Here is a 22297-nt window from a genome sequence, read left to right on the forward strand (position 1 = left end):
GTAAAGTGGTAAACCAGAGAAATAAATAAATTGGTATTTCTAATGAACTTAGCAACACAATCTTAAATACCCCCAAGAGCATCAGTGCAGCTCAAAAACCGGCTATACGCTTTTTATGTGATCATCGGAGAGTCGGAGACCATTTCTAACAATTGGATACTGTATGAAGTGTTAGGATATGAAGTTGGCTCTTTGGCATCCAGCTGAAATGGGAAATAGTTGACTATTTGAACCAAGAAGAACAAATTTCACATCTGTTTTGTTTCTGTTCTGTCGTTTTCTCTCTCCTGTTTCGTTTTTTTTCTCCTTCCTTTGCTTTTATCTTATCGTACTTATCATTGATGTCTATGAGCTTGAACAATGTTTTGTAAGCGCGATACGGCTTTCACAAATGCATAAAGAATATTAAGATTTACCAAAATAGACTCACCGCCATATGCTTCCCATTCCAAAACAAATCCTTTATATCCATTACTATCATCAGTAACGAAAAGTAGCCACATCGAATCTCCAGGAAGAGTCACTGGATCTGGTACACTGTATAGTCCTGTGAAATAACCCAAAGCGTTTTCCTCAACTGGTTCTAACCCTGTGCCGTAATATAGATTGTCAAAGTTGGTTTCTACTTCAAACGCTTGGAACGTTATGGATATATTTGATGCGCCTGTTATGTCTATGATATACGAACATGTGCAAGATGCTGGGTATGGATCGGGGTAGTTCGGACTTGAAATATTCCCGGTAGGATTGGTGTGGTATTCATCACAAGCTGTGGGGACAAAAAGAAGAGTGATGGGTTATGGGAGAGCGTGACGCAGGGTCGATACTTGGGCCTACTTTGAAACTCCAACTTTAGCTCAATCTAAAGGGGATGTTTTGGTACAGTTTTATAGGTTTATAAGACCCTTTTGAAAATTTTATAGTAGCAATTAATGTTAATATAACACATGGCCCTAATTGTTGGATTTCAATTGCACTCTCAGAACTTGTGATCGCAAGATATTTGTCAGCAGAAGTCAGCAGTGACAAGACAGGGTGAGTAAAAAAAAGTGCAATAGGCTAAAGAGGTCATCTTTATTTTGGAACCGGGTTGAACTTTTTATATTTTAAAACATTGTATAAATAGCAGCGTGGATACTGATATTGGACTCTGTCATATTTAGACTGATATTAACTACTGATATTAACTACTGATACTACTAATGATAAAATACTGATGTTTTTGACATATGCTTAAAAAGTTCCCTTTTTCAGAGTCTTGGTTAGCAGCGACGTAGCCTACGACACCATCATTGTAGATGGCGGGTGGTCCGGTGACCGGAGGATTGTAAACATCACTACGCTGAATGAAGACGCCGTGATGGTGTCGCAAGCTACGTCGCTGCTAACCACGACTCTGAAAGCTTCTGAAAAAGGTAACTTTTTGAGCTTATTGTATAAATGCTATGTTCATTAGTGAAATTATGTGCAAAAAAAAAAAAAGAAGAAATTACCATTTTACTGCATTGATAAAAATACAAATAGCTGCTAGCTTATATTGTTTTTTCAGTGCAAGGTTTCCATAGCATTTACTGGTATTCCTTCACTCTCACATTATATTGCTGTTTATTGTTGCTTGTTATTATATTGTTATATTATTATGTACTGCGATGAGTAAAAAATTAATAATGAATGAATGCTTGAGTGACATAAGCAGCAAAACAAAAGTCAAATATATCATGGAAATGACTGGGGCAGAAAAATGGAGATGGGCAAGACACTTGGCACCAAGTGGCAACCAAGAACTGGGAAGCGAAGGAGAAGAAAGCAAGAACCAAAAACAGATTAAACACGAAGACGAAGATGGCGAGATGACTACAGCACGGTGGCCGAGCAGAACGGGCTACGACTCATAATCGGAAGGTTGCAGGTTCGAGCCCCGGCGACGCCATCGTGTTGTGCCCTTGAGTAAGGCACTTTATCTCGATTACTCCTCTCCACCCAGGTGTGAAATGGGGAGCTGTTATGAATACTGTCCAATGAGCGCCGCCCAAAGGTATGAGCATGCCTTGGGCATTGTATGGCAGCTGACATATTCTAACGACGGCGGAATAAATGTAAAGCGCTTTGGTACATGTTGTTCACATGTCAAAGGCCCTGTATAAATACTAACATTTATTTTTGACATTTATTACAGAGGCGCTACTTGGTCACGGGATGTACAATACACACAGAAATGAAATGGAAGATTATTGAAGAGAGTTTCATACAACAGACGATGAAACAGCTTAGGTGAGGAATGAATGAATAAATAAATAAATAAATAAATAAATAAATAAATAAATAAATAAATAAATGTATGTATGAAAAAAATTTAAAACTCAACACCTTTAAGGGTAAGACCCTTTTACACAAAACTCGTATGTTCCATTTCTGAATATTTTATATCGATTTGGAAATCATAACTTCATTTTAAAATGAACCGTCTGTTTTGTATTTTTATCTTTCAAGATGGCTCCTTGTGAACAATAATACTCAATAATGTGACAATAATACTCACTTCGTATTGAAGATATACTGACAACAAACACCAAAAGACAACGGGAAATCATTATAATATGAAGATCATTATTATCAAGTAACCATGGTAACCGTACATATATCACATCAGCCTAATTCACCATTTTTAAAGAAACAAATCGTGCTCTCCATGTTTCAACAATTGTCAGTTCAACAGAATGAATAATACCACTATGTTTTCGTACCACAATCTTGGACCTTATCATATCAACTTACAGAAGATAATTGTAATCTTACACCTAGTTGCAAAGACCTTTCGCATTACCCGAATTGGCGCAGCGTATTGCGTAAACATGAAGTTGGGTTCTGATTGGATAATTGATCCACGTCATCCTCACATCAGCACTTCATTCGCCGACCAATCTGCGTACTATCGCATGACGCAGGCGTGTTTTACGTGATTGGTCGGCCAGTGCGAAAGGACTTTGCAACACAGTGTAGTGTTTTAAAATAGTTTTGTTTGCATAGACAGATTACAAGTCTATTACATGCAGTAGATATAAACATTCCTATACCTGAAGGTTGCCTAGTTGAGTATCGTAAATTTACTTTTTACATACAACCGGAATAAATTGATTTCATGTATATAATAAAAGGAGTCAATGAGTAGTTTTTGTTCCAACTTCCAATCCCATTATGTTCCAATGGGTTTTTCAACATTTTTTTTAAATTTCAAATACAACAATAATTTCAAGACATATCAATTAATTACCGTATAATTCTTGTACAAATTGTTCGAAGATAACATTCAATGACATTTTGATAACTTGATAAATAGACACCAATAAGTCATTCTGATAATGTAACCATGGTAACCATGGCTACATAATTATACGATAACGATAGTCTTGATGGGGTTTATTATTTTCTGAACCTATGTTATTGACTTTTTGAAAGCCGCTGAAGTTTGAATGTCAGCGATATTTTTGGTATTTCCTTAATTTATAGTACTCGAACTATGTTGTACAATACCACCCACGAACTGCGCTTTATTCTGTGACTCACAATAACTATGCACCGTTCTCAAAATAATCCGAGGATGAATGGCATGTGGCAGAAAAGAAGATTCGGGTGGGTGTAAAATTCAACACTGGTCAACATGGTCAAATTTGTCGCAACCCATGCCAATATATTCATCTTGCTATATAGACTCAGAAAATGGTTAGTTTAACCTATCTACGACTGTTTATTCTAATAAAGAATAGTTTGCACTTCCTAAAATGTATGTATCTATGTAACATAACGCAATAGGTCAACATCAACAACGTATATTTCTTTGTTTCCAAGGTAACAAGTCACTCTAGGTAGCAGAAACCATGTTTCACGGTTGTTTGATGGCCTGTAGAAATGTATTCATTTTTAAGCAAAGTTAAACGCTGATGGCGCAATTTATCTGAAATCTTGTTTGCATCTTTACAAGGGGTAAATGTCATTAAAACATAAAAATGAGTAACATAGAGCAAGGAAATTATCGAACTACTTTTTATCATGAAATGAAAGGAATAATTTATATTATTGGGCTAAATTCAATTTAAAATATATGTAAATAGCGCCCTCAATTTGCACACAAACATACAGTTTATAGAATAAAAATTACTACAAAAGGCAGACAAAGATGGAAAATGAGAAAAGAAAATCCAAGTCATAATAAAAAATATAGGCCTATGTGTAATGTGATAGCTGTAGGTTGGTATGTAGAGGTCTAGAGTTGAAACTTATATAGTGTTTTTAATAAATGTTCACATCGAACAACCGTTGTTTTATTTGAATTGTCACGAGACAAACAATTTGAGACCATTTCCAGAGGGTACATCGAGTTGTATCAACGTTGATACGTCGAAATTATAACCTGTACCCACTGGGTTTCCATCAAAACCAAAGCATTATTTTTCTGCTTTGGGTCTAGCTGTATCCCAAAATTTTACTTTGGACCTTTTGCTCAGGACTACTAAGAATAGGTCGTAGATAAGCTTTTTAAGAAATCTGTGTGGCCAAGGAGGAATATTTTTCATGGTTTGGAAAACAATGAGGTAGTTTGAACTTTGACCCTGTATAAACAAAGAAGTGCATGACGATTCGATACCCACCGGAATGTTATTCTATATCACCCAAAGTGTATCAGCACAAAATAAACTTAAACTGGCTAAATCATCGAAACTGCCTTTCAGACTATATGTACAGGGTGTCGAAATCCCAAAAGTTCCTTTACCCTTCTAAAATCTCACTGGCTGCGTAGGAGACTAACTCTGAGGCCGCACTCACCGTCGTAATACAAAAAGTGCGACATAATTGTCGAGTGATAGAGGTGAAGTTTATGATGTTGTTTCTTTGCAAATTACCAATGTTTTTCGCGTCCAAATGTATTGGGAACTTTCATAATGATTGCATGTTATCATTTTGGGAGAATTTGGAAGAAAAAAAGAAAAATCTAAAAATTTAAAAAGATTATACATTAAGCATTTAATAAGGACCACCTCAATAAACTTGATTCAATCCAGCCATATTATACTCGGTTTGAACCAACTTGGATGAGATACGGTTACCCGTTTATTCCCAGAATAAAGTCCAGATCCATATCCAATATTCAGACTGTTAGGGTTAAACATTAACACGGTATCATTTTCTTGGATTAATTTATCTGATAACAGAGGCGGAGTTGTGCCAACAGATTGTCAGGTTTTATGCACTGTCGGTTAGAATTGTTTAAACATTATGCAAAGCTCTGTTTAGCCTACTATAAAGATATTATTAACATAGCAACTGTTGTATAATACAGTATGTCTACATTCATTTGTTAAAGAAGCTGAATTTGAAGTGATTGGTGAAAGGCAAAATAAATGGGATGGTGTTAATTCACCATCGAAGTGGTTACGTGTAATTCCCTTGGTTACCGGATCACGCTATTTTGGTATGCCTTCGAGTGCCATATATTTTACGTGGTGATTGTTTCGATCGTGGTTCACTACTCAAGTGCGTGATCTCGTTGACATAGTAACATTACGTAACTTCGATACTGAATTGTCAGCAGATTATCTGCTTTTCTATTTATATAGACCTTTTCAAATTGAAGTTTTCCGAAGACAGCTGCCCTTTATTTTGGCAGACCCCAGCTGACAAAGGCAACTATGTAGCCTGAATACAAATCTGCATGAAAGACACGACCAAGCGTACGGTATGTTTCGGGTAAAAGATTGATGTTTACGTCAATTTGTCCAAATATAAAGTGCCAAAAAATGACGACAATTTACACTTTTCTTTCCATTAGTGTCATATTGTGAAGTGCCAAATAGCGCAGGTGGTGCAACCCGTCACTCGGAAGACCCGGTAGTCAGAAGACCCGCTATTCAGAAAACCCATTATTCAGAAAGCCCGCTAGTCAGAATTTTTTGAGTAGCGGGCCTTCTGAATAACGGACTTTCTGAATAGTGGGCTTTTTGGGGTTTTTTTTATGTAAAAGACCCGCTCCTCCGGTTTTTTCTGACTAGCTGGTTTTCTGAGTAGCGGGCTGTTACCCAGAAGACCCGCTACTCAGAATGGCCACCATTCAGAATTCTGACTAGTGGGCTGTTTTTATCATTTGAAAGAACTGAGTTAGCCTTAACCCTAAACCTAGCCCTAGCCCTAACCCTTACCCTGAGAACTGGGTTTTCTGAGTGGCGGGTTGTCTGAATAGAGGTGTGATTCTGTTAGAATATTTTCTGGGTAGCGGGCCTTCTGATTTACGGGTTTTCTGATTAGCCGATCTTCTGGCTAGCAGGTCGTTTTTCAATAAAAACAAGGGCCTTCTGAGTAACGGGTCTTCTGAGTGACATTGCTCCCCGGCAAAATAAGCTCTATTTTTTGTTAAATTGCTCAAAAGGGTACCGTGATTCATGACGTTTCCTGTCCGCCAAGTTGACACCCAGCTTATTGACTTAATACAGCTCACTGCACCTGGTTTTCCGATCTTGATCTGAAATGGTCTATACCCTTGCTCAAAATATCATGCTATCATTTCCTGAAGAAAGTAAGTAAGTGGTAAAAGCAACATCGTTTTGGAAATTATCATATATGTGCAAGGATATTGTACACAAACGATATATATATTACGCAAGTCAACCGCGTTTTTCGCTGGGCAAGTTTGAATCGGGGTATATATATATCAATCGTCCGATAAAGTGAGTGCAACGGAACTTTGTAATCAGCAAGAACAAGATTGCCAAATAAGTAAACATTATAAATCATTGTAATTCATAGATTGTGTGTATTCCCGCTTATATGAGCATACTATATAAAAAGATTCACATTTGTTAACTTATACAAACAGTGTGTTTTAATGTGCATTCTGTAGTGTTCTTGGGTAAAAGGTGTTTTAGACTCGTAGCGATGATGAGCTAGAGCCCGGAATTGCGCGTGTATCGATAATACTTTCATTATAGGAATGTCATAAGAATGTTTAATGCTTAAATACTTTTTTTTATATAATATAATCAAGGTTTGAGGATCAACTTATATAATTATAGTTTAGTTTAAATTGACTGATGATTAGTGAATGTGAATGTCTCTAAGGAAAGACGTCGTCAACGGTAACGTAGATGGGTCCAAGAATGCATTTGTTGTCTTTCCCGAAACAATTCTCTTCTGTTTTTCACAATCTGGTAACCCTCACAGAGCAACGTGCTCAACAACCTCATGTGTTTGATCATCTATTGCCCATGCGACTTTCTTCGCGTCATCTTGATCATATGCAGGTGTGTAGGATTTAGACGAAAGTATGACTTCTTCGTCGGCTGGAGTAACCCTGGAAAATACAAAGACAAGGGCATTATTGCACAGTAAAAAATGTGTTTGCTTTTATCAACATTGTTATAGTTTAGGATAACATTATTTTCATCATTGTCTCTGTCGTCAACATCATTATCATCATCGTCGTCGTCATCATCATCATTATCATCATTTTACCAGCATCATCAACAACAAAAGTAATATCAACGACATGCTCGTAATGTTAATTGATCAATGATAACATCATACTTCATCTTCTACTCCAATTTCTCTACAACAGATTCGTTCCATTACATGTTCTTTTCATCCTCCTTTCAAGCTACATCACTTTATTGTTGTTGCTTTCAGCTGAAATTCTAATAAATTTCAGCGTAAATTTACCAACTTTTCCATTATTACTGAATACTACTTTCATAATAAAGATATAGCATGGCCCTTACGAAAATGCAAGCAATGAAAAATGTGTGCGGAAGCATGCAGCACGCTTGCGGCAGTGTGCAGCACACGTGCAGATGTGTGCAGCATGCAAGCAAGGCCTGCTGGTAGCGTGTTCATGTGTGCGAACCAGCTGAGTGCATGCAGGCACCGCACACAAATATCCACCGCGCACACAATTTGCTTGCAGAACCTGCGTGCAGACTACCAATCTGTACGCAATTTACGTGCAGACTACACTTGTGTGCGGACTGTAGGACTGCATGCAAATTGCACGCATATTGCTGCATGCATGCAGGATTTCCAGATCACAAAGTTAGAATGCTGCACGCATACAGGGTTTCCAGAAGCAGTAAAGGTAAAATGCTGCATGCATGCAGGATTTTCAATGACTAATTCACCTTTACACAACTGACATCAAGTCACAATTTGGCAATGATCTAGAAGTGAAAATATTTAAATGTTTACAATGAATAAATAAGTTAGCCTTCGGACCAAAATTTTCTAAGTATTTAACCTTCAGACCAAGATTTTTTGGCAGACCAAGAGGGGGGGGGCAATTTTGGCAGGCCAACAGGGGAGGGGGCAAGCATTTTTTGGCAGGTCGAGAGGGGAGGGCAAGCAAATGCTTGTTGCGATAGTTGGCATTTCAACTTTGGGCCAATGTTGGAATGCCATTCCTGTTTTGATAGTTTGAAACACTGGCCCAATGTTGGAATGCCATTCCTGTTTCGATAGTTGGCATTGCAACATTAGGCCGATGTTGGAATTACATTCCTGTTTCGAAAGTTGATATTGCAACATTGGGCCAATGTTGGAATTCCATTCCTGTTTCAATAGTAGGCATTGCATCATTGGCCCAATGTTGGAATGCCATTTCTTTTTCGATAGTTGGCATTGCAACATTGGGCCGATGTTGGTATGCCATTCATGAATCAACAGTTAATTGGCACTGCAAAAAATCAAAACAAAATTCAACATTTTTATAGTGAATGTTATCAATATTCACAGTAAATTTGATCAATATTCATAAAATGATGCACTTTGGCCGGTTTAGTCATCAAAATATTGCTTATATTAACTTAAAACACCTAATCAAATGTGTATTCTCCAATAGCTCAAATGGTAAAGCATCAGACTCCCATGCAGAAGGTCCCAGGTTCAAAATCAGGTAGGTTAAGTTAGATAAGTGACTTGTATAAAATTAAGCTAGGCAATTTTGGTTCATTGTGAAATGGATAGCCAGGTTATGTAAGACTAATTGTAAGGACAGTATACACTGTTAACCATTATTTTGATTTTTTTTTTTTTCATGATTTTGTCTCGCATATATATGGCCAGTACGTGCTGCACGCATGCAGTGCACGCTAATGGATTTGCATGCTGCATGCAAACTGCACACGCTCATGACCTGCACGCATGCAGCAAGCATCTGCACGCTTTCCTGCATGCGTGCCTCGTTCCAAATATACGCATCCGCACGCTACCAACTGCACGCGTGCTGCATGCGGTGCGGCACGCGTGCTGCTTGCATGCTGCATGCGTTCAAAAACTGTGTGCCATTTTCGTAAGGGGGACTAACATGTGTATTTGTTGGCCAATTGGTTGCTGATATTGCCCCAATATCAATGCAATGTTGGGCTTGAGTCAATGTCGGCCAAATGTTTGTCCGTTGATATTTTTGCAAAATCATTTACTGATTGATTGTCCGTATTTATTTACTCTTTTTTATTCTTCATAAAAAATGTGTATAGAAATATGTCATACCTTTGACTTTTCTTCAACATGTATATAATGCCAGCAATTGTAAGCGCTAAAAACAACAAAGCTACGAGGGTGATGAACGTCCAGAAAACAACTGAAAAGAAAATAATACTAAATAAAGGGGACGAAAAAATTCTCTATAGGTGGACTGACTTTTTTTTTTTTTTTTGCAATTGACCCTAACATCACTAAAATCTGTAAATATTTTAAATTTTATTTCTAAATTTTTTATGGCGAAGAAATAATGTAATAAAAGTATTAATACTACACTTACTAGTGCAACGGTTCAGAAGTCAGTTTCACAGTGGATGTTTTCTGCCGCGGAGAAGACTGACTTTCTGTATACCTCTCTGTCATTGTTTTTCTGTTGTATACAGATCTGTAATTAAAGAAGTACTTATGGAATCCGATGGAAGTCGTGATGTAACTGCTCCAGATGTAAGTGTTGGGATGTCAGATGACGTTGTCACCATTGTTGTCATGGTTGTGGTTGGTAGTCGTGTAGTTGCTGTTGTTGGAACGTCAGAGGAAATTGTTCCCACTGTTGTGGTTGGTGGTGTTGCTTCTGTTGTTGGGTTGTTTGATACAGCTGTCCCCATTGTCGTGGTTGGTAGTCGTATGGTTGCTGTTGTTGGAACGTCAGAGGAAGCTGTCCACATTGTCGTGGTTGGTAGTCGTATGGTTGCTGTTGTTGGAACGTCAGAGGAAGTTGTCACCATTGTCGTGGTTGGAGGTATCATTGCTGTTGTTGGGACTTTAGATGAAGTCACCATTGTTGTGGTTGCTGGTGTCGTTGTTGTGTACGAGTTTTCGGTAGATGCAACGGTGATTGGACTATCTGTGGACATCATGAAGGCAGGTGAAGACTGGACGTCAGATGTTGTAGTAGTAATATCTGTTAAAGCTGTTTTAATTCCTTTGGTGGTTAAAAGTGATGTTGTTATTATAACATTTTCAGTAGTAGCTGACGTTGTTTGAGGAATCGTCTCACTTTCAGGTGTACTTGTAATTATTGACGTTGTGGCATATGTTGTCATCGTTGGCGTAGTGACTTCCGTTAACGTTGAATGTGAAGTGGTTGTTTGTAGTGGTTCAGTACTTGCCTTCGACGTCGTCATTACGGAAGCTTCAGTCGTAGCTGATGTAGTCGCCGGAGATGTTGTTAGATGGCTCGTTGTAATTAAGCCTGTCGTTGTTGGTATATTAGTTGTTATTTCTAAACAAAACAAAGCAGAAGTTATTGCAGGAAATTAAATCAGAGGAAAAAAACGTACAATTTTTAATAGATCTCTTTCTATCTCCTCTCCTGTTTCCTTTTCTTTTCTCCCTTCCTTTTTTTATCTTATCGTTGATATGTTTTGTAATATAGTATTCCATGAGCTCGACACTACTTTCACCAATACATAACGAATTTTAAGATTTACAAAACAAGACTCACCGGCTTCCCATTCCAAAAGAAACCCTGCATAGTTACCACTGGGATCAGTAATAAAAAGCAGCCATATCGAATCTCCGGGAAGAGTCACAGGATCTGGTACACTGTATAATCCTGTGAAATAACCCAGTGCGTTTTCCTCAACGGGTTCAACTGGTTCTAGCCCTGTTCCGTAGTATAAGTAATCAAAGTTTAATTCTGTTTCGAAATCTTGAAAGGTTATTGATATACTTGAGGCGCCTGTTATGGCTATGATATACGAACAGGTAGAGCTACTTGGGTATGTTTCGGGGTAGTTCGGACTTGAAATAGTCCCGTTATTATTGGTATGGTATTCATCACAAGCTGTTAAGAAAAGAAGAGTGATAAATAGATTATGGGAGAGCGTGGCGTGGTGGTTTGAGACAAATTCACCAAAATCGATTGAAAAATACTCATTTTGATAAAAACAATCATAAGAAAACATCATTTCACACAAAGGAATGAATGAATGAATAAATGAATGAATGAATGAATGAATGAATGAATGAACGATTGATTGATTGATTGATTGATTGATTGATTGATTGATTGATTGATTGATTGATTGATTGATTAATTGAAGACATGTGTGAATGAATAAATTGTCTAATGTATGAAAAGAAAACCAATATGAATTAAATACAAAACACAACACAACGGGTAAGGCCAAAGTAACATTCATTATGTTCCACTTCTGAATATTTGAGTCGTGCCTTTGTTATTAGTACATCGATTTTGAAATCAAAACTTCATTGTTTAAAAATCCGTCTGTTTTGTGTTTGTGATTCTATCATTCAATATGGCTTCCAGTCAACCCAGTTAGCGCACTATGATGGAATAATACTCACCCTGTGTTGACGATATACAGACAACAAACATCAAAAGACAACGTAAAATCATTACGATGGGTTATCATTATCAACAAGTAACCATGGTAGCCGTAAATCTATCAGATCAGCCTAAATCCACATTTTTGCAGAAAAAATGTCGTGCTTTGATGAAGTCAGTTCAACATAATAATACCACTCTGTTTTCGTAACCAAATCTTGGGCCTTATCAAAATCACCTTACAAATGATAATTGTAATCTTATCGTTTTCAAATACAGGGTGTCCCAAAGGTCTCCTTACCATTTTGAACGTCATATCTTTCAATTGGCCGAGGATAAATAAAAATACATATTCCGAGAGAATACATTCATAAACTTATTTGGACATTTCGACGTGAATCCGTACTATATGATAGATTGAAATCATTTCTTCATAGAATTTCCAATCTAACGATGGGTACCAGTATATATTCAATACGACTTTCACCCTGGCCCTGGTCATTCTGATGATGAAGCACCAACTGAAGATCAAATTTGACATTGAATCTTTAGAATATGCCTAGACTTTGGAAAACAGTTAATGGAAAACAATTAGTTACAATAAGAAAGACACTAATTGTTCAAGGTTGACCTCACCGTCTTTCCTCGTCCACTGCTAATTATTGAGGGTTATGTTCTGGTGGAGGAGTCTTGTGACAAAGCAGAGAATTGAAGGATGGAATGTTGCACTTCAGAAGAAGCTTTTACTGGCTTGATTTCTGAATAAAAGCAAAGCATAAATCCCGGGGCATAAGTACACATTTCTTGGTGTTGTATATCATCATCTTCTTGCTAGTCTATTGTTATACCAGTAATATAAGAACTGTTTAATATTGCAATTGAATTAAGGGATCCAAAATGAGCGTTTATTGCGTTTCGACAGTATTTTTTGTGGGACATGAGAGCACCTCAGACCTATCGAATTGCATTCTGAATACGAAGCATGTCTTTCTGATATCAAATAATTTTCATTTTTCAAAATCACAATATAATACAAATTTTATGACAAATTATAAAAATTTGATATTTTTCAATTTTTTGATATACAACAGTCCTCGAAGTAAATTATATAATTCTAATGATATATTCTTAAAGTGTATGTAGCAGGGAGGAAAAGCCGACGGTCAATTGAAAATTTTGACCTTTCATATTGAAGATATGGATTTTTTCCCAAAAGACCTAATTTTTTTGGTGTTTTGGGAAAAAAATCCATATCTTCAATACGAAAAGTCAAAATTTTCAATTGATCGTCGGCTTTTCATCCCACCTACATACATTTTAAGTATAAATCATCACTGTTAAATATCAAAAAATATCAAAAATATTTTAATGATTTGCCATAAAATGTGTATCAAATTGCGAATTTCAAAAAATGAAAATTATTTGATATCAGAATGACATTCTTCGTATTCAGAATGCAATTCGATATGTCTGATGTGCTCTATGTCCCAAAATAAATACTGTCCAAACGTTCATACCCCAGCCCTTAAATGGGTGAAATTGTTCTAGATGTTGAAAGGAGGCAGTGGATACTCAGTTGGGACCAGGAGATGTGTTGTAAACTTGTTGTATGATTTTTTGTGTAATGTGCCCAACAAATAATTGTACGAGTTTTCTCTGTGCAAAGATATCGTCCTTCATGTTTGCGGTCGGTTGCTGAATACTAGAGTTATGAACGTTTAAAATGGTAAAGGGACCTTTGGGACATCCTATATTTGTTTTGTTTGCACATACAGATTACAGTAGATATCCAAGTTCCTACTAGTCCGACGAGCCAAGTGATGGTTAGAATTCATTTCGCCATTGATTACTGGGGCCACACGCACCAAACTGGTGCTTTAACTGCCCAATATTATTATGATATAAAATTGGATGGTTTGAATCCAATACACAAATTTATTGGTCGAGCTATGAGTTTTAAAATATTGGACGAGACGAAGTCGAGTCCAAATATTTGTAAACTAATAGCGAGACCAATAAATTTTGTATTGGGTGAAAAAAACATCCAATTTTATCATCATTATGTTTTCAGAATCTTTTCTTGGTCAAAAACATAACTTTTGGTAAAAAAAGTGATTTTTGGTCAAGAATGTGTTTTTTGGTCAAAAATGTGATTTTTGGTCAACAATGTGATTTTGGTCAAAAATGAGTTTTGTGCAAAAATATGGGGAAAAGTGAGCCTATCCAACACAGTCCAAGTTTTAAGTCCAAGTGTTGATTATAACGGACTCTTCAACTCTGTACAAAGTATAGGAAGGAAGATTCTGAGAACATAATAATGTGGAAAAGCGCTACTTCAAATTCAATTTTATAATTGTAAACTTTCAGCATCCTTTTGTCACACGGGTAATGGAACACAGATTAAAATTCGCAAAGCCTGCATCATTTCACATCTCAGATGAGATGAGATGAGATGGGATGGCCCACTTCAATGGCTGCCATTGAGGTGTAGGAATGCCAATGCATGGAATCGGATTTGACTATACCTGAATGTTGCCTAGGAGAGTATTGGAAGTTTAATTTTTGCATACGACCTGAATAAACTTATTCCAAGCATATGAAAAGAGGAGTCAATGAGTAGCTTTTATTCCAACTTCCAATTCCATGTTATATGTTCCAACGAGCTTTACAACTAGTTGGTTCAACGACTTGTTTTTGGTGTTTTTTTTTCAACACAGCAATAAGGGACCGTTCACAAACATTTGAAGGGGGAGACTGATTCAATAAGGGGACCTTGAAAATGTTTGACCCTCCTAAGGGGGGGGGGGCTAAAAAAATGACCACAAATTTTCCTGGGAAAATTGAGTTTATATGCTTTTCTATGGGGTTGACCGATAATTTTCATGTAAAAAAGGGGGCCTGACATTTTTGAGATCTCAAAAGGAGGAGTGCATGAATTTTTACGATGAAATTTTTTTGCATCAGGCCCCCTAAGAAGTGTTTGTGAACGGTCCCTAATTTCAATACATATCTATTCCCGTATAATCGTTGTATACATTGTAAGAAGATAACATACAGTGACATTTTGATAAATAGACACCAATAAGATAAAGTAACCATGACTACACAATACGAAAGTCTTATGAAGTTAATTATTTTCTTAACCTATTTTATTGACTTTTAAAAATCCACCGAAGTTAGTTAGTTTCAAAACTAAGCATTTCTACCCACATTTGACGTTATCAATGGATTTTTTAAGTGTCTGCCGATGCCGTTCTAAAAATGCATAATTATTAAGACCATTATTTGAGTACTTATGAGGTCGTAAAACTTCATTAATTACAGAAACTTACAAGTAGATGTTTGCTTATAATTTGTTTAGTTCAACCCGTCCATAGCCTTTCCTGTGATTCTTTTACTATCAATATTATCTATTTCTCATGTACTATGATCAGTGCAAAATTAATAATTAATGTAAAAATGAATGATTGAATGAATGATTATATGACTGATTGCATGAATAAATGAAGTAACGAAAGAAAGGATGAATGAATGATTTTATTTATCTCCTATTCTATTTGCTTTATTTGATTTGATCACATTATAGATTTACCTATTTCATTACATCATAATACTTTTCTATTTGTGTCTTTACGAATTGCTACATTACTACAGAAGCTTCCTGATTCTTAATTCAGAATGTAGTAAACTAATCAAATTGGGATATTTCCTGTAACGATATTTACTAATTGACCGTTTGACTTGACTTAAATACTTGACTTGATTTATATGCACAGGCCGGTGTGGCCCTTTGCGCTCTGCCGAGTAAGCCTCCTGCATTCAATTCTGTCTGTTGCTTGTGTCTTTGCTTCATGTGGGGTCATTCCTAAGTCCCTCTGAATTTGGTCCTTCCATCTGGTGGACGACCTGGTGGTCTTTTCTTGCTGAAGTCATTAATGTACGCTTGGTGGGGAAGCCGATGTAGAGGCATCCTGAAGATGTGCCTAGCCCATTTCAAACGTCTCCGGCAGATAACATCATTGATGGAGCTAGTGATGTTGAGACTATGTCTGATGGAATTGTTGCGGATTTTAGGGAAACTCCAATCATTGCCCTAAGGCATCGCATTTCAAAGACATCCAGTCTGTGTCGATCGGATTCACGTAGCGCCCAGGATTCTAACCCATAGGTGGCAATATGGAGGATGAGGGACTGGTAGATCCTTACTTTCAGCGATTTGGTGATGTCATGGTTAGACCAGATGGTATTTTCCAATCTACCAAATGCCCAGGCTGCCAACTTTGTACGACGTTTAATATCCTCTTCTACTGAGGGCACACTGCTACCCAGAAAGACAAAGTTATTTACTTTGTCAATAGGAATTTGATTCAGCATGATATCTCTTAGATCGTCAGACATGATCTTGCATTTTGTTGGGTTAATTTTCATTCCCCAGCTGCTGCATGCTTTTTCCAATACATTAGTGGAGATTTGCAGGTTCTCAAAGTCCATATTCATGAGTGTGGTGTCATCTGCATATCGGATGTTGTTAATGCACATGTCACCCATCTGCACACCTGAACCTAGATTTTGGATGTCCTTCATGACTGAAGAGGTATGGTGAGAGAAGACATCCCTGTCTAACACCAACTAGGACTTCAAACCAATCGGTGATCTTTCCATTTACCACAACTGAGCATTTGGTTTGCTCATACATTTTTGCAATGAGGTTCACCCACCAGTTTGGTGTCTACTCCTACTGATCGCAGACATTTCCAAAGGGCCTCCCTCCAAATGGTGTCAAATGCTGCAATGAAGTATACAAAGTTCCAGTGTATTGGAATGCATCTTTCTTTAGACTTTTCGTAGATTTGGCGTACTGTAAATACCGCATCTGAGGTGCCTCTGGAACTCCTGAACCCACACTCTTCCTCTCTCAGATGGTTATCTACAGTCTGTTGTATTCGGTTAAAAACCATCCTACAGAATACTTTTCCTGGGATTGACAGGAGGGTAATAGCTCTGTAGTTGGCTGGGTCCAGTTTGTCGCCTTTTTTGTATATAGGGGTTGTTAGACCTTTACTCCAGTCTTCAGGGATTTTTCCTTCAACCCAGGCGGTGTTGATGATCTTCAACAACATTTGTTCCAACATGGGTCCTCCTGCTTTCAATACTTCTTCTGAAATCTTATCCCAACCACACGCTGTGTTGTTATTTAAGCTTCTTGATGGCCTCTTCAACTTCATCTATTGAAAAGGGCAAACTTGTTGTAGCAGGGTTGACAGGCTCTGGGATGGAGTGAAGTATATTACAGTCTCTGGGGAATTCTGTATTCAGATGTTTACTGAAGTATTCCTCCCAGCACTTCATTACTTCCCCTGGGGCTGTTTTCAGTGAACCATATTTGTCTTTGGCTGCAGTTTGAACAATATCATCTACTAGCTTTGTGACTTTCCTGAAGTGATCATGGCTTATGTTCTTTGAATGGGCTTCTTCCATTTCTTAAACGTCTTTTTCAAAAAGTTTCCTTTTCCACTGCTTCACTTGATATTTGACCTTTGTTCAGCTTCCGATAGCAGTTCTTTTTTGGAGCTGAGGGAATGTTTAACATCAAGACTCTGGCTTTTCTTCTCAAGTGGCACATTTTCCTGACTTTTTTAGGCAATCCCTTCACTTGGCGAGCCCTACTAATACCAACTGATTCTTCAGTAATTTTGTTTGTCGTGTCTCTGAACTTAGCCCACAGGTCTTGTACATCAGTATCCTCCAGATGAAGCAGGGGTTCAAAAGTACCACCAATCCTGGCTCTGAACTCTTCTGCAATCAGGAGGTTGGTAAGTCTACTGACGTCATAGCTTTTTGGAGTTGTTTTCAGGCGTTTGGTTCTGACTGGTGCTGACACCACTTAAGCGATCACTAGATTGTAATCTGAGCCCACATCAGCTGAGCTGTATGATCGGCAATTCTGGATGGTACTCCTGTTGAGTTATGACGAAGTCAATCATATTTTTGTTTTTCCCACAAGCAAGGTGAAGTCCATGTTACTAGGTGTTACAGACTGTCAACTTGTGGAGCATGCAGAATTCCAACAGTTTCTCCCCTCTGCTGTTGATCTTACCAATACCATACTTGCCCATTGCTGGGGTCCAAGCTTTACTGTCAGAGCCTATTTTGGCGTTGAAATCCCCCTTCAGGATAAGTTTCTCCTTCTTATTGACTTTCTGAAGGTGATGTTGTAGCCCATCATAAAATTCATCCCTCTCTGCATCACTGTGCGTAGTGGTGGGCGTAAACATTAATGATGTTGATTCATTTTGAGCTTTGCTGTTAGGATTCTGGAAGAGACAGATTCATAGCTGACAAGGCATTCAAGAAGTGGCTGTGATATTAGAAGCCCAACACCTTCTCTTCCAATGCCATCTTTCCTACCTGCTACAAAGATGGTGTATTCATCTTTGTTGATAAGTGTCTCGGATTCTGTCAGATGTGTTTCGCAGAGTCCAAGGATGTCAAGACCAAATCTTCTAACCTCATCAAGGAGGATTTCCCAATGACCTTCCGTCCTAAGCGTCCTGACATTCCAGGTTCCTATATCAATACCACTGGAGCTCCTTTTCTTTGTAGGTTCCTCTACAGCAGTCTTTGTTAGAGTTGGCTGTTTTGTCACAGTGCGGCTCCTTGTATTTGAGACCTGCTCAGCTGTGGCTTTTGTCACATTTTGGCATTTTGTCGACTTCCGGCTACGCTGATCCTGGTTGTCTTCCCTGTTTCTTCCTATAAACCAGGCTGTACCTGTGGAGATGACAACCAATCATCCGGCGGATTTTTAGCACCCCTGCCACTCTGTTGCCTACGAGCTGCCACCGGGACTTGGGGCCTTAACGGGGTCGACTTTCATGGTAGGATTTTACTCGTTAGATTGTTGACCTGCTTTACATACTGGGCACACGGCCAATGACTTCCCAGTCGGGTGACTTGTTACATTACTTACATAGGGGCGTGCCACCAGCCACTTGCCTTAAATATACACGTAAGGGTTTGTTCGGTCTTCCCGTAAGCAATATTATGTAGCCTTCCAGACTGCTCTAGCAGCCTTTCAGGTCATAGGCTATTTTCCCCAGAGCCCCGTCTGTTAACTCTGCCGCAAGGCAAAGCCGTAACAGGTGGTCCGCGATTGACATGCAATCTTCGAGAACGTGGGGGTTGGTAACTACAGAGAGGCGATTAGGAACAGGAGGGCTGATGGAATTGCCTCCTGCGTCTACAACCTTAAGTATAGTAAGAATAGCAAATCAAAGTAAAGCAAAGTGTAAGCAGCATGCGGGGAACGGCAAGGACATGCAGGGAGAAAGAGGGGTTAGGTAAGGAGAGCAAAGCAAAGGTTGGAAGTGCGCATCATGCAGCCATTTACCACCCAATTGACCGTTTACTTACACTTATTATTTTATTGATAATCATCAGGAAACAGGCCCGGGTCCCAACCCCCCCCCCCTTTCCACTTACATTGATAAATGTGTTGTTTCACACACCAGACTTCAACAAGTAGACAGAAGAATATAATTTCCTTTCTTGGAAGAAGTACGCACTTTGACGTAAACTAGATCTTCTTCGACAACGCTGGCAGGTAGAAGTACATATAAAATAATTCTGTTTCGCAATTTCCTTTCTTTCGCGCAAACATCTCCGGATCCAGGCCTGGCCGGGTCCGCGTACCCATACTCGTTCCGAAAAAAAAGCGAGCCTAGTGCTAGTCTCGAGACTCAAATTCACCTCTTCTACAAGGGTCATTCAAAAGGTTCTACCGCTATCTTCACATCTTTGTTATCTTACGTGTCAGGATATTGAAATTACCTATGGTTATACTTTTGAATCTTGGCTATAAAATATAAGTAATTTGATGAAAATTTTATTTTTGTAGATAATGTTGGTTAAAGCGAATGCAGATTTGGTATGTCGGAAATGGTTAAAAACTGAAGCCAAAAGTTTAGTAAGCATCATATTGTAGCTTCGGGTAATCTCCATATCTTTTTAAGAGATGCGGTTGTCCAGCTTGCAGCTGCTTAATTAGGATAAATATTTTGAGCCCCCTGACATGGCTTGGATTTCAAAACAAAATAAAACACGTCTTACATGAAATGAAAACATCAAAGGGTTCAACAGACACACATTAATGTTAGTCAAATTTGCCAGATTTCAACTAGACCACGTTTAAGGGTAATTCGTTAGTACGTCCTTATTTTAAGCAATGGATGCATCTTGATGTGGAAATAAGATGAACAATTTGTTATTTAATTTGTATATACCTACAAAATGCAACATGTGTGCATACAACTTATTTTAACTTATGACCCAATTAATACGACCTGCTCACCCAATCGAAGTCAACAACCTATGGGAAATGGTCAGTATGAAAGCTTTTCTGAATATGTATCGGTTTCATTTTGCAAATGCACGATACCGAATAAAACTGTACTATCTGCAAACATAAGATATTGATTAAATTATTTGAACAAAAATAAAGCAATCTAATCATTTTCAGAAAGATAACTATAATGATTTCCATATTGATGTGAACAACCTTTTCAGTCAAACTTGGCCTTTCTTTTCAGATCATTTCCGACCTACCAAATCTGTATTCGCTTTAACCAACACATCTTCACAACCAAAAGTCACATTTTAATCAAATAACTTTTATTTGGTAGCCAAGATATATCAATATAATCATGAGTAATTTCATCCTCCTGGCAAGTAAGATAACAGAGATGTGACGATGGAGGTAGAACTTTTTTGAAAGACCCTCGTATATAGTCTCCAAAGGGTATCAAATGTTCTGACTATTCCACATTGATTTCTGATATAAAAAAAAAATAAAATGACTTATTTTTGTGGCGCCCTCTACGGAGGGGCCACATATAGGCATGTACTTTGTGAATAGCTTCTAATTTCACTCTTGCTAGATTTACTCCTTAATTGTTTTGCTAAAATTATGCCCAGCTCAGAAATAAAACCACAATATGCTAGGATTTTATTTTATTATTGTTTTCTGATATGCACGGATAAAATGATGTGTGTATATTCTTTGTTTAAAATACAAAATTAATGGACTTATAAAAACACCAAATAACCCGTGACCTTTGTATGGTTTAAACCAGTTTACCGCCTCTTAGAACCCGATAGACGGTGACATTTGACCATTCTAATTATGTATATGTTTTGAACATGTTTGCACATGAACTAGTTGTTTACAGTGTGAAGAATCTACAACATGCTCATCTATCAGGGCACAGTTCTTTAACCCCAATAGGCCTACATGTGTGTATTCATTGAATGACCTTTGAAAATGTGAGTACAAAAACTCATACTTTGCAACTTAAGGTCAAATTTTGCACTATGATTGTTTAATTGAGGTTATTGATAATATATGCCACTGGATGAGGCCATTGTGGTCCATAGTGATTGCACGCGATGCACCTAATCCTTAAACCAACACCAATTAATTATAGTTGACCAACACAACCACTGACCAATCATGAAATCACTAATTGGTTTATGACTTTATGTGCTTGAATCGACTGCTAACTGATTGTGACCAAAGATATTAGAAGCTCAGTATCTTTGTGGTGACTATCTCTGATAAAAAACATTAATTAACGAAAATCAGTTCTGGTCAGCAGAGAAAGGAATAAATTCGGAAGACATGACTGTGTTGAAGGTCAGAAGTGTATTTGCAAAAATAATATTCATTGTAATGCCTAACTGCTGGGAAGGGTTCCTAGCAAGGTTAAGTGAAAGAAACCCCACTGGCTATTTTGTCTGTTAAAAATAGAGTTCTATGACGTAATTTTGTTATTTATTAATTAATTTTTAGCAGAATTAATAACATAAAATGGGCTGTGCCTGTTTCATGAAGAATAACGATCGATCTTACCCTTGATTTAACAGGCCTGTCAATTTCTTGGTATTGTTTGATATGAAAGGAGGGTATGATTGTTTTGTATTAGTTTAAGTATTTCCTAGCCTCTCTTAGCCACATGGATGGCTACAAAAGACACAGAGTATACCTTAGGATAAACTCAGAGGAGGCTTAAAGGCATTCCTACAATGCACTATGATTGGGAAATTTGATCAATATAACCTAATTTTAAAGGCAAAGTCCCCATTGCCACACACACAAAATGGTCATTTTAAAACTGCAGCCAACGAGCTAATAGTTGAGACTTAGGACTGATATTTGATTTTCTTACAGGAAACATTCATATTGTCCCACTGCATTAATTTTATTCCTAAGTCTCGATGTTATGAATGTTAAATAATAGGATGAAAACACCAGATATTTACACACAATTCCAATGCAAGGCATGATCAACTGTACCATATGTGTACAAAAGCCAGACATACAAGGTCAGAAACCCCATTGGGTTGTGGGAATGTCTTTAAACATCCTCTGGGATAAACTGGCATGAGTGCGCCGACCCCAAGTTTTCAACATTTCAGGATTGTTTCTGGACGGAG

This window comes from Amphiura filiformis, unplaced genomic scaffold (genome assembly GCF_039555335.1).
Source record: "Amphiura filiformis unplaced genomic scaffold, Afil_fr2py scaffold_597, whole genome shotgun sequence".
NCBI lineage: Eukaryota > Metazoa > Echinodermata > Ophiuroidea > Amphilepidida > Amphiuridae > Amphiura > Amphiura filiformis.